At 45.7% G+C, this 15,305-nt stretch overlaps 7 non-coding genes across 7 annotated transcripts; 6 read left to right on the forward strand and 1 right to left on the reverse strand.

Moving 5' to 3' along the window:
- Nucleotides 1-1,971: 1,971 nt before the first annotated feature.
- Nucleotides 1,972-2,085, forward strand: LOC138230939 (U5 spliceosomal RNA). Its single transcript, XR_011186527.1, has one exon. It is a non-coding gene; the product is annotated as a U5 spliceosomal RNA (small nuclear RNA).
- Nucleotides 2,086-2,479: 394 nt separating this feature from the next.
- LOC138230896 (U5 spliceosomal RNA) lies at nucleotides 2,480-2,596 on the forward strand. The gene has a single exon (XR_011186484.1). It is a non-coding gene; the product is annotated as a U5 spliceosomal RNA (small nuclear RNA).
- Nucleotides 2,597-2,987: 391 nt separating this feature from the next.
- LOC138230935 (U5 spliceosomal RNA) lies at nucleotides 2,988-3,102 on the forward strand. The gene has a single exon (XR_011186523.1). It is a non-coding gene; the product is annotated as a U5 spliceosomal RNA (small nuclear RNA).
- A 393-nt stretch (nucleotides 3,103-3,495) lies between these two features.
- Nucleotides 3,496-3,609, forward strand: LOC138230961 (U5 spliceosomal RNA). Its single transcript, XR_011186549.1, has one exon. It is a non-coding gene; the product is annotated as a U5 spliceosomal RNA (small nuclear RNA).
- A 393-nt stretch (nucleotides 3,610-4,002) lies between these two features.
- LOC138230911 (U5 spliceosomal RNA) lies at nucleotides 4,003-4,118 on the forward strand. The gene has a single exon (XR_011186499.1). It is a non-coding gene; the product is annotated as a U5 spliceosomal RNA (small nuclear RNA).
- Nucleotides 4,119-13,067: 8,949 nt separating this feature from the next.
- On the forward strand, nucleotides 13,068-13,140 carry trnar-ucg (transfer RNA arginine (anticodon UCG)). Its single transcript has one exon. It is a non-coding gene; the product is annotated as a tRNA-Arg (tRNA).
- A 1,562-nt stretch (nucleotides 13,141-14,702) lies between these two features.
- On the reverse strand, nucleotides 14,703-14,784 carry trnas-uga (transfer RNA serine (anticodon UGA)). Its single transcript has one exon. It is a non-coding gene; the product is annotated as a tRNA-Ser (tRNA).
- Nucleotides 14,785-15,305: the final 521 nt, after the last annotated feature.

Below are 15,305 nucleotides of genomic sequence, written 5' to 3' on the forward strand. Positions count from 1 at the left end.
TTCCAATTTGCCAAACCCACAGGGGTGGCCCGGAAGTTCTTACCCAGTTGGACAGGACCCCACGAGATTGTCGATAAGGTATCACCGGTAGCTTATCGAATTCAGATTGAGAAGGGAAGGCAATCTCTGGTCTACAAGTGGGTGCATCGCAACCACCTCCGGTTGTATCGCCCACCTCAAATGGCGCCGGAGAACACAGAATAGGGTTAAACATCCAAACCCGATCAAAGAGGGGGGTGCCCCTTTGTAGCTGCAGGTAGTTAGGTACTGTACTGTAGGTCCTGCTAGGAAAATATATTCAAAATTATAGTGGAACTGTACCATGTGCCTCATCTATGTTCCAGAATGGGAATCCTAAAACTGCCAGGGCTGGTCCTGACAGTACTGTGGATCGCCTCGACACAGCCCCTTGAAGTTGTGGAACCTGGTCCTCCTACCGGCATAGTCCTGCAGGAAACCATAGTCCTCTCCATGGAAATCTTTATGGTACAATCTTTTTTTTTTCTTATAAAATATACTTTATTCCGAAAAAAAACACATCTCAAAGGGAAACGTCTCACACGATAACACTCCACAAAATTAAAACATCGGCGGAACGGCGGTGATTGTCCGTTATCAATCCTTGCAAGGGTGGGCGGATTTGCGCTATTATGAGAGTCCCTCCAAACCCTACCGCTTGCTGTAAACCATTAATCCCTGTACAGGGTCCATAGGCCTTTCCAGTGCTCCTTTGCCGTGGGGAAACCCCATTTAGCAACGTCGCGCTTCATCCTCCTCCTGAGGTCCGCCAGGATCCTCTCTTCCAGCTCCCTCGCTCCCCACTTGTTGTTGTGCCGGATGAGATTGTTTCTCGCGTCCCACAGGCCTTTCTTTGTGAGGGACAGCAGCAGCCACATCAGGAACTGCGTCCCCCTGTCCAGTCCGGTAGGTGCCAGCCCCAGCAGAATGTACTGGTAGCTGAGCACCGCATTCGTTTCCAGGAGTTGCATTATGTTGTCCATTCTGCCCCACACCGCCTTGGCGAAGGGGCAGTTCCTTCACTTTATTAAGATACTGAAGAAAGATGTGGAGACGGGGGTTTGAATTTAATCCTTTCTGTAGGGGGTTTAGACTTTCAAGTCACAAACTGGGGTTTATGGCAGGAAAGGGGGGTTAACTGATAAGGATTGCAGATGCAAGCTAGGAACCCCCCTGGGTGTAATGTTAAACTGACCATTTGTCCAGAACATCGTAAACTGGCCAAATACCATGAACCCCCCTCTTTACCATCAGACCGAGTGACGTCAGAAACGGAGAAGAAAACACTATATAACCCAAAAGTTTGTAACAGTACGGGGAACAATACTTCGGTTTTGTTGTTTCTTGCGGGAAACAAGACTTTGGCTTTATTGTTCCTTGCATGCAATAAACTCATCTGTTTTACTTCATCTCGGGATCAAGAACCTTATTTCTTCTGTTACAACAAATTTGGCGTAGTCGGCGGATGCTCCAGAAGGCGCAGAACTTCCCATCGGCAGGAGAGATGGTCAGCGCGCACATAACTAAGAGGTAAGGACTCCTCTTTTATTTAAAAGTCCCGACTCTCTCTGACCGATTGGGAAATCTCTGCTCCCTGCGAGAATCGCCCGAGATGACGGAGTAAACGTGAGTTTCTGAATTCCTCTGGCCCGGGGAAGACACCGGTGTATGTAATGGGTTGTTTGCTGTAAGCCCAGAATTTGGTCTGGCAGGGGTTCCGCGGTATTGTGTACAGGCGTTCGAAGCTGGTTTATGCCTTAATTGCGCGTGGAGTTTTTGAACGGGTTTTGGACCCTTACCGTGAAGTTCAGGACTGGTGTGGGCCTTAATTGCGCCCGGAGTTCTGAAGGTCAGAACTGGTTTGGGCCTTAATTGCGCCCGGAGTTCTGAGGCTCAGGATCGGTGTGGGCCTTAATTGCCAGATTAAGGCCTTAAATGGCCTTAATCAGCCATGCACTCTGGTTTCTTTTCATCTCGTACAAATCTTTCGCCTTTTACTAAAGATTTCCGTGGAGAGGAGCATGAATGAGTTCCATGCAATTTTTGTGCTTCCCTGCCTTCGGGTGGGTCGCAGCTGGGTTGGTCAAAGAGAGAAAACAAGCACGTTCGCAATCGCTCTTGTAATGGTGATTGTGGCCGTCTGCTCCGCGAGTTCTCGGTCTCCGGCCGTCTGATTGGCGTTCTTTTCTTTGGGGGGCGGGAAGTGTCCGGCCGCAGGGGATCTTGGGACCTCGCTTTGCATAGCGGCTTCCCAGAGTGCGTCGTTTCCGGCACAGTGTGGCCGGGTGTTTTCCGAGTTATCGCACGGATTGGGCACGGCCGCAAGCTGAGAGCCGCAGGCGATGAGCCCGGAGCTGAACGGGCCCCACTGGCTAGTTTGTAAGGCCAGGTGCATTGCCAACCACGACCGGCAGCGCAGAGGCTTTGAAGGCGGCCTGGGCTCCTGCAGCTCTGCAGCCACGCACTCTGGTTTCTCTTCATCTCGTACAAATCTTTTGCCTTTTACTAAAGATTTCCGTGGAGAGGAGCATGAATGAGTTCTATGCAATTTTTGCGCTTCCCTGCTTTCGGGTGGGGTACGGCTGGGCTGGTCAAAGAGAGAAAACAAAAACATTCACAATTGCTCTTGTTATGGCGATTGTGGCTGTCTGCTCCGCGAGTCCTCGGTCTCTGGCCGTCTGATTGGCGCTCTTTTCTTTGGGGGGTGGGAAGTGTCCGGCCGCAGGGGATCTTGGGACCTCACTTTGCATAGCGGCTTCCCAGAGTGCGTCGTTTCCGGCACAGTGTGGCCGGGTGTTTTCCGAGTTATCGCACGGATTGGGCACGCTCGCAAGCCGTAAGCCGCAGGCGATGAGCCCGGAGCTGAACAGGCCCCACTGGCTCGTTTGTAAGGCCAGGTGCATTGCCAACCACGACCGGCAGGGCAGAGGCCTTGAAGGCGGCCTGGGCTCCTGCAGCTGTGCAGCCACGCACTCTGGTTTTTCTTCATCTCGTACAAATCTTTCGCCTTTTACTAAAGATTTCCGTGGAGAGGAGCATGAATGAGTTCCCTGCAATTTTTGTGCTTTCCTGCTTTCGGGTGGCGGGCAGCTGGGCTGGTCAAAGAGAGAAAACAAGCACGTTCGCAATCGCTCTTGTAATGGTGATTGTGGCCGTCTGCTCCGCGAGTCCTTGGTCTCCGGCCGTCTGATTGGCGCTCTTTTCTTTGGGGGGCGGGAAGTGTCCGGCCGCAGGGGATCTTGGGACCTCGCTTTGCATAGCGGCTTCCCAGAGTGCGTCGTTTCCGGCACAGTGTGGCTGGGTGTTTTCCGACTTATCGCACGGATTGGGCACGGCCGCAAGCTGAGAGCCGCAGGCGATGAGCCCGGAGCTGAACGGGCCCCACTGGCTAGTTTGTAAGGCCAGGTGCATTGCCAACCATGACCGGCAGCGCAGAGGCTTTGAAGGCGGCCTGGGCTCCTGCAGCTGTGCAGCCACGCACTCTGGTTTCTCTTCATCTCGTACGAGTCTTTCGCCTTTTACTAAAGATTTCCGTGGAGAGGCGCATGAATGAGTTCCATGCAATTTTTGTGCTTTTCTGTCTTCGGGTGGGTCGCAGCTGGGTTGGTCAAAGAGAGAAAACAAGCACGTTTGCAATCGCTCTTGTAATGGTGATTGTGGCCGTCTGCTCAGCGAGTTCTCGGTCTCCGGCCGTCTGATTGGCGTTCTTTTCTTTGGGGGGCGGGAAGTGTCCGGCCGCAGGGGATCTTGGGACCTTGCCTGCATAGCGGCTTCCCAGAGTGCGTCGTTTCCGGCACAGTGTGGCCGGGTGTTTTCCGAGTTATCGCACGGATTGGGCACGCTCGCAAGCCGTGAGCCGCAGGCGATGAGCCCGGAGCTGAACGGGCCCCATTGGCTCGTTTGTAAGGCCAGGTGTATTGCCAACCACGACCGGCAGGGCAGAGGCCTTGAAGGCGGCCTGGGCTCCTGCAGCTGTGCAGCCACGCACTCTGGTTTCTCTTCATCTCGTACAAATCTTTCGCCTTTTACTAAAGATTTCCGTGGAGAGGAGCATGAATGAGTTCCATGCAATTTTTGTGCTTCTCTGCTTTCGGGTGGGTCGCAGCTGGGTTGGTCAAAGAGAGAAACCAAGCACGTTCGCAATCGCTCTTGTAATGGTGATTGTGGTCGTCTGCTCCGCGAGTCCTCGGTCTCCGGCCGTCTGATTGGCGTGCTTTTCTTTGGGGGGCGGGAAGTGTCCGGCCGGTGGGGATCTTGGGACCTTGCCTGCATAGCGGCTTCCCAGAGTGCGTCGTTTCCGGCACAGTGTGGCCGGGTGTTTTCCGAGTTATCGCACGGATTGGGCACGCTCGCAAGCCGTGAGCCGCAGGCGATGAGCCCGGAGCTGAACGGGCCCCACTGGCTCGTTTGTAAGGCCAGGTGTATTGCCAACCACGACCGGCAGGGCAGAGGCCTTGAAGGCGGCCTGGGCTTGCGTGATCGGATCAACTAAATGCTGTGGTGTTACTTTTTGTCAATGAAAAAATAAACTCTTTTCGTTTACAAAGACGGTTACAAAGAATGTGGACCAGGGTAATACTTTGAGCTTACAGCTTGTCCAAGGTCATTCATTATTAATACTCTTAGTAATATCTTCAGTAAAGACTTTGATGCATAAAATATTCCTGCATATTTAAAATATTTATGATAAAGGTGGTAGGTTGTGTACTTTTGTCCAACAGAACAATCTTGCTTTTATAAAATATACCGCCTTTTTAATGTTTAATGATTAACATGCTGTAATACACTGTTTAAATTTAAAAGTCTAAAGAGTATACACCTTAAATTCTTAATTGAATAAAGATTGTCCCTCAGCAGTGATCAGGATTCAAAACTGACGTTTTCTGGTGACAGCTCAAATGCTGTACAGGAGAGGTTAACCTTTATTAGCTCCACCTGGCGATTTTACAAGGTGATTCCGGATACTATTAACATAATCTAATTTGCGTCCGGTATGATGCGGTATACTGGGACACTCCCACCGTGTTATACCGCAGCATACCCCGCTTGTTTTGAATGGCTGCATATGTATATAGACTCTATATATACATTTGGTGCATGCCACAATTTTGGATGGTGGTGGAGGAATAGGGATTTTCTCAACACGGCAGGGACTCCAGTTAAGAATGCTGGGTTTATCTCTGAACTATTAGAAGCTTTGCAGCTACTGACTGAAGTAGCTGTGGTAATGTGTAAATCACATAATAAAGAAATGTTTCCAGTAACTCGAGGGAACAACTTTGCAGATGCAACTGTCAGGTGAGCAATACTTGTAGAACAGTAGTCTGAGACCTCTGTGAAGCAGAGAAATGGACATGGTTAGAAAAGATTATGGGGCTGCAGGATGATGGGGTGTGGAGCTGACAGCACACCAGACGCCCTGCATGCCCTCACAGCCTAATGCCCTTTATAGCCCGACAAATGCACTCTGTTGGACACCCAGGTGGGAGTCAAATGGTGTGCCGGTTACCCAAAACTGGGTGAGAACCGGGTTTGAAGCAGTAACCACTTATGTGGTATCTAATGTGGATGTAATGTTTATCAAAGGAACTCAACTACAGTTCAGGTGCGGGTGCAACAGCTCAAAAGGCCTGCTCCTGAGGAACCTTTCAAACCTGGGAAATTGAAAATTGTAAAGGGAAACCTGGGCTCTTATAATCTGTTTTCCCGGTGGGTTGCTGCCACTGCCTCTGTGTCTACCAAACACTTGATAACAGAGATAAGCCCTCGGTGGGCACTGCCCTGCCCCTTGTATTATGATCAAGGAACACACTTCACAGGGAAGGTGTGTCAGGCTGTGGCTGCATTGTTCGGAGTGAGATGGACTGAGATCACCCTCAGTCTGCTGGAACAGTGGAATGAAGGAACAGATCTCTGAAAGATCGACTAGACATCAGACTGAAGGAACGCCATGGGATGCGGGCTGGATCAAACAGAACTGTGTAACAGCCTGTTTGATATCATCACGGGCCAATCAATGAAACTTCCTGGGGGGACGAATTTAGCTGGACGAATGGATTGTTGAATTTGCTAATTCTCTATTGTAGTATTGTAGGTTGCTAGGACTTAGCAAAGCACTATGATGAAGAAAAATATATATCATAATTATAATCCAGACGATTGGGGCATTGGTGCATGGCTACAGTCTGTGCTAGGAACATTGAGAGGGTCTCTGGTTCAATACATATTTGTGGGTCTGGTATTATTCGTTATGATCATATCGTTAATATCCTGTTTGAAAAACATGTGGACTAAAGCTGCTGCTTCTGTGCTAATTGTACGCCCTGAAGGGATCATGAAGGTCAAAAAATGATTTCATGGGAAAGGTTCTCTTATCTAGTGGCAGAACCTGATGGGTAGAACAATATAGCTTTAAGGGGGGTTACCCTTGGGAGTGATTCCCCTAGATGCAAATGATTATTGTGGTTTGTTTGTTCATAATAAGATGTTTTGCAGGAACGGAACAAAGAGAAATTTTACAACTTCAGCTAGAATTGTTCTGCAAAACGTCACAGCTGAGGCAGGGGAACAATGTGTAGATTTTTCTAAGAGTTATTACCCAGTTGTTGACCAATCTGTTGACCAATGTTGACCAAAAAAGCCTAAGATTATGCTGGGCTCCAGCCCACAGGGATTTACCTGTGCTGTAAGAACTAATGAGTGAATAAGGAGACTGGATTCTGGTGAAAGACTTCAGGAAAAAGAAATGGTGTTCACTCAGGTGGAGGGGGCTGTACCAGGTGCTGCTGACCACTGCCACTGCTGTGAAGGTCACAGAAATGGTGCCCTGGATTCATGCTTCCCACTGTAAAAAGGTCACAAACGAACTGAGCAAAGCGCAGGAGTGATGTCTCCACAAGGACAGATGGGGATAACCTGCTTGGGACTGATGTGCACAGCCCTTTTCCTTTTTATGTAGAAGCCTGTCACCACCCCAAAAGAGGAAGAATCTAAACACGAAGCCTCTTTGTATACAAACTGGCTGAATGAAACTGATAATGAGGGGGATATGAGTAATTTGTGGTATAAATTTATAAATCATACTGTAAAGTTAAAGAAATTTAATGCATCTTGTTATATATGTGCTTTAATGCCTCATTCTACAGCCTCACCCATGCGACTTTTTATGAAATGTACTCTTTTATTAATATCACGTTAGAAGGCTTAGACGCTATCAAACAAGAATTAAGGGGAGTTAGATTAATGGCACTTCAGAACAGGTTCGTGCTGGACCTTCAAAATGCAGCATCTGGAGGAGTCTATGCTTTAGTAGGAGACTCCTGTTGTACATATATTCCAGCTAATGACTATGATTACGGAAATCTTACGCTCGCTATTCAGCATTTGAAAGAACTAAAAGACAAGGTGAATAAAGAGAGAGGCATAAAAGATACACCGGCTTTTCTCTCCTGGTTAGAATCACTGTTTGGGCCAGGGGGAATGTTTTTCTTTTAAGTTACTAACACCGATTATAGGGGCTGTGATACTTGTCTTCCTGTTTTTATGTTGCTGTATGACATGTATTATTCCAATGCTTCGAAATATGGAAATATGGTACCTAGGGGGATAAACTGTTCATCCTTCCAGTCTGGAGAATTGGCAGCTGTCTGACGTCAGTAAGTGATCCTTAAAAAATTAATAGTTCCATGACAGTGTGCATCACCAGAAAATCAATTTCAATGCATTAAAACTCTTGTTATCCTTCTGATCATTGAAGTGTCATTGCCCCAGCACTGTATACTCTTACTTTTGACGCCTGTCTGAAGTTGGATCCATTTCTAAGAATGGTGACTCACATATCCTCATGCTCAACTTTGGCTCAACCACACAAACTATGAAGTTAATCATCTGCTTTTGCTCCAAGATTTATGTTACTAGGCTCTCTCCTGGGGATCCTCGTGTTCAAACATTGCCCTTATTGTGGATGATCCATGACAGAATTCAGGGAATTCAGAATTCTGATACCTCAGCTCAGATTCTGACTGGGCAGACTGTCATTGCCTGGTGTGAATGTGTGCATATCTGTTTTTGTGCATGTTCTGTGGCCTGTTGTACAGTACATCACAAATGAAAGGGAAATGGAAAACTAAAATAAGACTCAAGTGTTTTATCTTTCATTAACAGTGTTTCATTAGTATCTGTGCTAGATCCTGTCATCCACTGCTTACCACGACAGGCTCTAGCACAGGATAGCAGCTAATACATTTAACAATCTCACTGCACAATGTTGTATATTCAAGGGCTGATCTTCTGTACTTTTTCTTTCACTTTTCATTTCCTAGAAACTCAGTCCTGCCAGGAATAATCTGAGAACAAAATCAATCTGAGTGAAAATCTAAGCAGAGGAAGATTGTTTTACAGAGTCAACAAGGTCTAATTCAAGGTCAAAAAATGATTTCATGGGAAAGGTTCTCTTATCTAGTGGCAGAACCTGATGGGTAGAACAATATAGCTTTAAGGGGGGTTACCCTTGGGAGTGATTCCCCTAGATGCAAATGATTATTGTGGTTTGTTTGTTCATAATAAGATGTTTTGCAGGAACGGAACAAAGAGAAATTTTACAACTTCAGCTAGAATTGTTCTGCAAAACGTCACAGCTGAGGCAGGGGAACAATGTGTAGATTTTTCTAAGAGTTATTACCCAGTTGTTGACCAATCTGTTGACCAATGTTGACCAAAAAAGCCTAAGATTATGCTGGGCTCCAGCCCACAGGGATTTACCTGTGCTGTAAGAACTAATGAGTGAATAAGGAGACTGGATTCTGGTGAAAGACTTCAGGAAAAAGAAATGGTGTTCACTCAGGTGGAGGGGGCTGTACCAGGTGCTGCTGACCACTGCCACTGCTGTGAAGGTCACAGAAATGGTGCCCTGGATTCATGCTTCCCACTGTAAAAAGGTCACAAACGAACTGAGCAAAGCGCAGGAGTGATGTCTCCACAAGGACAGATGGGGATAACCTGCTTGGGACTGATGTGCACAGCCCTTTTCCTTTTTATGTAGAAGCCTGTCACCACCCCAAAAGAGGAAGAATCTAAACACGAAGCCTCTTTGTATACAAACTGGCTGAATGAAACTGATAATGAGGGGGATATGAGTAATTTGTGGTATAAATTTATAAATCATAATGTAAAGTTAAAGAAATTTAATGCATCTTGTTATATATGTGCTTTAATGCCTCATTCTACAGCCTCACCCATGCGACTTTTTATGAAATGTACTCTTTTATTAATATCACGTTAGAAGGCTTAGACGCTATCAAACAAGAATTAAGGGGAGTTAGATTAATGGCACTTCAGAACAGGTTCGTGCTGGACCTTCAAAATGCAGCATCTGGAGGAGTCTATGCTTTAGTAGGAGACTCCTGTTGTACATATATTCCAGCTAATGACTATGATTACGGAAATCTTACGCTCGCTATTCAGCATTTGAAAGAACTAAAAGACAAGGTGAATAAAGAGAGAGGCATAAAAGATACACCGGCTTTTCTCTCCTGGTTAGAATCACTGTTTGGGCCAGGGGGAATGTTTTTCTTTTAAGTTACTAACACCGATTATAGGGGCTGTGATACTTGTCTTCCTGTTTTTATGTTGCTGTATGACATGTATTATTCCAATGCTTCGAAATATGGAAATATGGTACCTAGGGGGATAAACTGTTCATCCTTCCAGTCTGGAGAATTGGCAGCTGTCTGACGTCAGTAAGTGATCCTTAAAAAATTAATAGTTCCATGACAGTGTGCATCACCAGAAAATCAATTTCAATGCATTAAAACTCTTGTTATCCTTCTGATCATTGAAGTGTCATTGCCCCAGCACTGTATACTCTTACTTTTGACGCCTGTCTGAAGTTGGATCCATTTCTAAGAATGGTGACTCACATATCCTCATGCTCAACTTTGGCTCAACCACACAAACTATGAAGTTAATCATCTGCTTTTGCTCCAAGATTTATGTTACTAGGCTCTCTCCTGGGGATCCTCGTGTTCAAATATTGCCCTTATTGTGGATGATCCATGACAGAATTCAGGGAATTCAGAATTCTGATACCTCAGCTCAGATTCTGACTGGGCAGACTGTCATTGCCTGGTGTGAATGTGTGCATATCTGTTTTTGTGCATGTTCTGTGGCCTGTTGTACAGTACATCACAAATGAAAGGGAAATGGAAAACTAAAATAAGACTCAAGTGCTTTATCTTTCATTAACAGTGTTTCATTAGTATCTGTGCTAGATCCTGTCATCCACTGCTTACCACGACAGGCTCTAGCACAGGATAGCAGCTAATACATTTAACAATCTCACTGCACAATGTTGTATATTCAAGGGCTGATCTTCTGTACTTTTTCTTTCACTTTTCATTTCCTAGAAACTCAGTCCTGCCAGGAATAATCTGAGAACAAAATCAATCTGAGTGAAAATCTAAGCAGAGGAAGATTGTTTTACAGAGTCAACAAGGTCTAATTCAAGGTCATCAGCACTAACAACATTCTCTCTGGAGACAGGCGATAAGAAAATTGAAAGTGTGTATTGTTACACAACAGCAGAGACTATGAGTTATGCTATCATGAGAGTGGTGATGGATTTTTTTCATTGCTTAGTTTTACAGGTTCTGTACATTTGAACATTCAAAGTGACTAAAGTAAAGGAGTTTTCCCTTTTTACCACATAATTCCCAAAGATCAACACTAATAGAAAGCCTAATTCCAGCCAAGATTCAATTACTGTCTCTCAGGCATCCCAGCAGTGGATTTCATGACTTCAGACAGCCATCTTTATCAGTGGAGAACTCAATGCTCTGAGGTTTACTGGCAGAGTCTCACACTGGGTAATACGTTGGTAAATAATGTCCTATGGAATTCTACTATTGATAAATTCTACTATGGAACTGCGATGTGTCCTGAAAAAATCTTCTATGATAGTGGTACAGTCCATCACACCCCACCTACAGCCTTTAAAAGAGAAAAAAACAAATTCTGATATTATGGTGGAAAAAGAGCCCTGGAATCTTTGTAGAAGGACAAAAGACGGAAAGAACGGGCAGTGTAACCATGGCGAAGAGAAGGGAAATATTGGAGAGAGCTTTTTTCATACACTTTTTATCATTGTTTTTCCAGCCCAACAATGATCAACAAATATGGACAGGCGTCCTGTGCCAAATCCAATCTACCTTTCTTCCAAGCATACAGGAATGTCAGTGAATTAAATATTGACATATGAAAATTCCCAAAAATATGCAATCACACATATGCAGTTTGAGCAAACATAAGACAATACCCAAGTACCACAAACTACCAGGCATCATTAGCAGTTCAGGTGGGGAGCTGTGTCAGCATGCGTAGGCTGCAAAGGAACAAGTAATAGGTCTATTCCATGCTTAAAAGAGAAGAAAGAAAACACAACATTTCAGCCGTGGAGCCCTCACACCTGAAGAAGGCTCCACGGCCGAAACGTTGTGTTTTCTTTCTTCTCTTTTCATCCAGTGTCATTAGCCAGTTCCTGTCAAAATAAAATAGAAATGGATAACATTCTAGAGAGAGTTTGAAATACCAAGGTACAATTTAAACCATATTTCTTCCACTACAACCACAATATTTTGGAGAGATCGCTGAGCCTAACTGTTCTGGCATGCCCGTTAGCCTCCGTCCTGCTTCACCAATGAATGCAACGGGGCACATTCTGAGGGAGATGCGGTCAATCAGGTTGCAGGAAAACCACGCTATGCTTTTTTTTGAGATCCTGAAAAGGACAGAGGGGCCATGTATATGTGTGCAGCTGGATATGTAATTGCAGGTGGCGTTGCAAATTCTGCTGAAGCCCCACTGCCTGGTGTGGACGGTAGCTGTGCATGTTGCAGCAGAATTGTGCATGTGAGATCAAGGGGGCATGTCATGTGTTTGAGCACTTCACTCCCTTCCGGAAGCACGTGATTCCCTGAGTCCCAAAAATTTGTAAGTTCTTTGGATGACCTGTGGACCGATCTTTCACGATGAAGAATTCCTTAAGAAGAATAGATCTCGGCCCACCATCCCAATGCCTCCATCTCAAAACAGCAACCTCCCACTGCCCTTAGTCTGCAAGGCAGTCCTTTCAAGTGCGATGATGACGCCGGGACCTTCGTTGCCTATTGTACGAGCTGAACTTTTGTGCTCATCAATTCAACGCTCTTTCCATCAACTCATCTTGTCTTTGACGCTTCGTGTTTTGTGCTCCTTTGACTATCGGCATATCGGGTGACTGCAAACACTGAAGTTCTTGCTTACGGAGTGTGGAACAGTGTTTTCAAGTGATCGCTGTTCTGTCATGTTGACGCCGAGTGAATCTTTCTTTGGCAACATGGGCAGGCTGACAGCAGCGCAAGCTAAAGTAATGGCAAATTTCTTGACTTATTTCTGAATGTGAATGTTCTTTAGAAAAGGGATGCGGCGTTGCTTCTCCCCCGTGTAAAGGTCACGCATTCCAGACGTGGTTATGAGCGAACAGTTGCCGCAAGTGTTTGAAAAGAGCAAGAGAGGAAGCAGCCCTGCCCCGTGTGAGGATCAAACTCAGGACCTTCAGACGATGAAACTGACGCGCTACCAACTACGCCAACGAGGCCAGCTGCAGTACACAGCCGGAAAGTTTGCCTCATATGGATTTCAGTCGCCCGTTCCCTAATCTTTAGACGCCCTCTGCTGGATGTTGCATTTGCCTTTTGATCTCACCGATACTTTTTTGGTCTGTTTCTGTTGCGAGTCTGTTTTTCAGATCTCACCTAGCACAAGTCTCTCTGGCTGAAGTGGCCTCTCTGCTTCAGCATCGTGCCCTCACTCAGCCATTAAAAACGTCACTCGGACTTCTGACATGCTGACATGAAATGTCAAGAGAGAGTGGCGGAGACGCTTAAGGCAGAGAGAAGATGAAGAGGGGGCGTGGCTGCGAAATGATTGACAGCTGCAATCAGCTTTAGATGGGGAAGTGTACTACTAATAGCAGTGTAGAGCTCTCTGTGGTGGAGTTCAAGCGCATGTTCTATGGGCCAGTGGCGTAATGGATAACGCGTCTGACTTCGGATCAGAAGATTGTAGGTTCGAGTCCTACCTGGCTTGCGAGGCTTTTAAACCTCTCAGGTTCCTCGGTAACAGGTTGCCGTCATGTATATGAACTATAGAAAAGCATTTGCCACAACCCGTAAATTAGCACGCAAGTGTGGGCTAGTGAACACAGAACTGTATGGAGATCATCTCCAGTTCCGAGCTCAATTGCAATGAAAAAACATGCAGAACAGAACTGGAGAGCAGCTGAATTTGTGCTCAGTAGGGTGGGGAGGACTCAGCATTCCTATTGTTCTAATTGGCATGAACTGCAGGGGATCTGAATCAGAACATGTCAGTTAGTTCGATCATTGCGTCAATATGTAGGCCACGTTAATACAGAATTATTACTTTGTCTGTCTCGTCTTTGTATATAGCTGAATGTCCCTGACAATTTCATGTTAGTTTTTAAGAACGACATTGGTGCTAATATATACATATATAGCATATAAGGAACACGTAAAAGTTTAGTCCATGCTGAAAAGATAAGAAAACCGCCACAACGTTTCATCTTGGAATAAATCTTTACTTGTTGTTTTGCAGCCTACCCATTCTGACCTAACTCCTCCCTTGAAATTCCCTAACAGATAAGGGTACGTAACGGCTCATGCGATGCTCAGTTGCAATTTGTCCCAAAACAAACAAGAACAGCAGCTGAGGGTTTGAGTTTGAACATGCACTGTATTAAAGCAGCTTTTATTTCCATTGATAAATGCTAGATATTCCTACAGAGATTCTCCAGGTGAGTAAGCGATTCCTGTTTCTGTTTCTATTTCTGTTTCATATATATATATACAGTATATATATATATGTTACATGTGTCTCTGCAATAGTATAAATGTGTTATACACTATCAGGGGCTGCTTTTTTGTGCACCTCATCTACAACAAGGGTTTTTTTTTTTCATTTATGTTTGTGGACCTTCACCATTTGAGGAAGTGAGTTAGATAAGAAAGTTACAGGTATGGTGAGCAATGACTGACAAAGGCACGTACTGCGTATTCCTTACAGAAGTGTAAGCAATTTGTTCTAAAAAACACCGGCTTAAGTCCAACATCGTTAGCAATCTTATTACTTAAACAGAATTAACATCAATAAACTGTAAGGTGCTGGTACATGCGAGTAGATTTGATCTTCTATTAAACAAAAATGCAATTACAGCTCTAAATAGGTCAACCTAGACTTCTGTAACAGATCTGTTCAGGTCATCGCTGTTCCTCTGACCTTGTGATTCTTTGGAATTTTAAAAGTGTATTTCGCTTGCCTTTCATGTGGTCTGTGTACAAGTCACTGTGGCGTATGCGGTCCTACACAGCCTTGCTATAGACGTGATGAGCCTCCGCTATGTTGCAATGGAGAACAGGTTCAGTACGGAGCTGCCGAGAAAATTCAGCTGGAAAGCTCGTTGCAGAAAAGCATCGGTATCTGTGTCCAGCGGCAAAGCGTCCTTCGTGGGTGCTGAAGAACCGATTTCACAGGCTGCGGGTCCAGGCGATTTAGAGTGTTAAAGGTCCCAGCGAAAACGAAACGGCGCTGGTCCTTTTACACGCACGCACGCAAACAAATGCAAAGGACGCCGTAGTCGGCAGGATTTGAACCTGCGCGGGGAGACCCCAACGGATTTCAAGTCCGTCACCTTAACCAATCGGGCACGACTACAGCGAACGCCGCGGCCGCTGCCTTCTTGCTACAATCGAACAGGGAGTGCGAGGCGGCGGCGGCAGCTGAGGCAACTTTTTTCAAGTTCGCTCTCCGTTTAAGAAACCTTTTACGCCATACGTGCAAGCACACACACACACACACCTCAGAGGACTTAAGGGTGGCTTCAAGTTGGAATGATAAAATCTCCCCGTTCGGACATGAAAACAGAACGTTCTTAGACAGAAAGCAATCAACAACGGAGACATGTGGACGACGATTTTAGTCACTGCACTTTGAATAGCATTTTTACTTCAGTTACAGGAGATGCACCAATGGCCCTTGACCTACGCTCTTACCAATGCCTTGAACATTCAAACAAAACAGCCCTCAAGTCCTGCGGTTTAATATAACGCTGTTACGTGTCGAGGCAGTATTTGACTCTGTCCTACCGTTGAGACACGGGGCGTATATGGAAACGAACACATGCTACGGATCGTCTCTAATCGGTCCCTACAGCTGGAAGGCTCCTTGAAGCGTGC

This window comes from Lepisosteus oculatus, unplaced genomic scaffold, assembly GCF_040954835.1.
Source record: "Lepisosteus oculatus isolate fLepOcu1 unplaced genomic scaffold, fLepOcu1.hap2 HAP2_SCAFFOLD_52, whole genome shotgun sequence".
Taxonomy (NCBI): domain Eukaryota; kingdom Metazoa; phylum Chordata; class Actinopteri; order Semionotiformes; family Lepisosteidae; genus Lepisosteus; species Lepisosteus oculatus.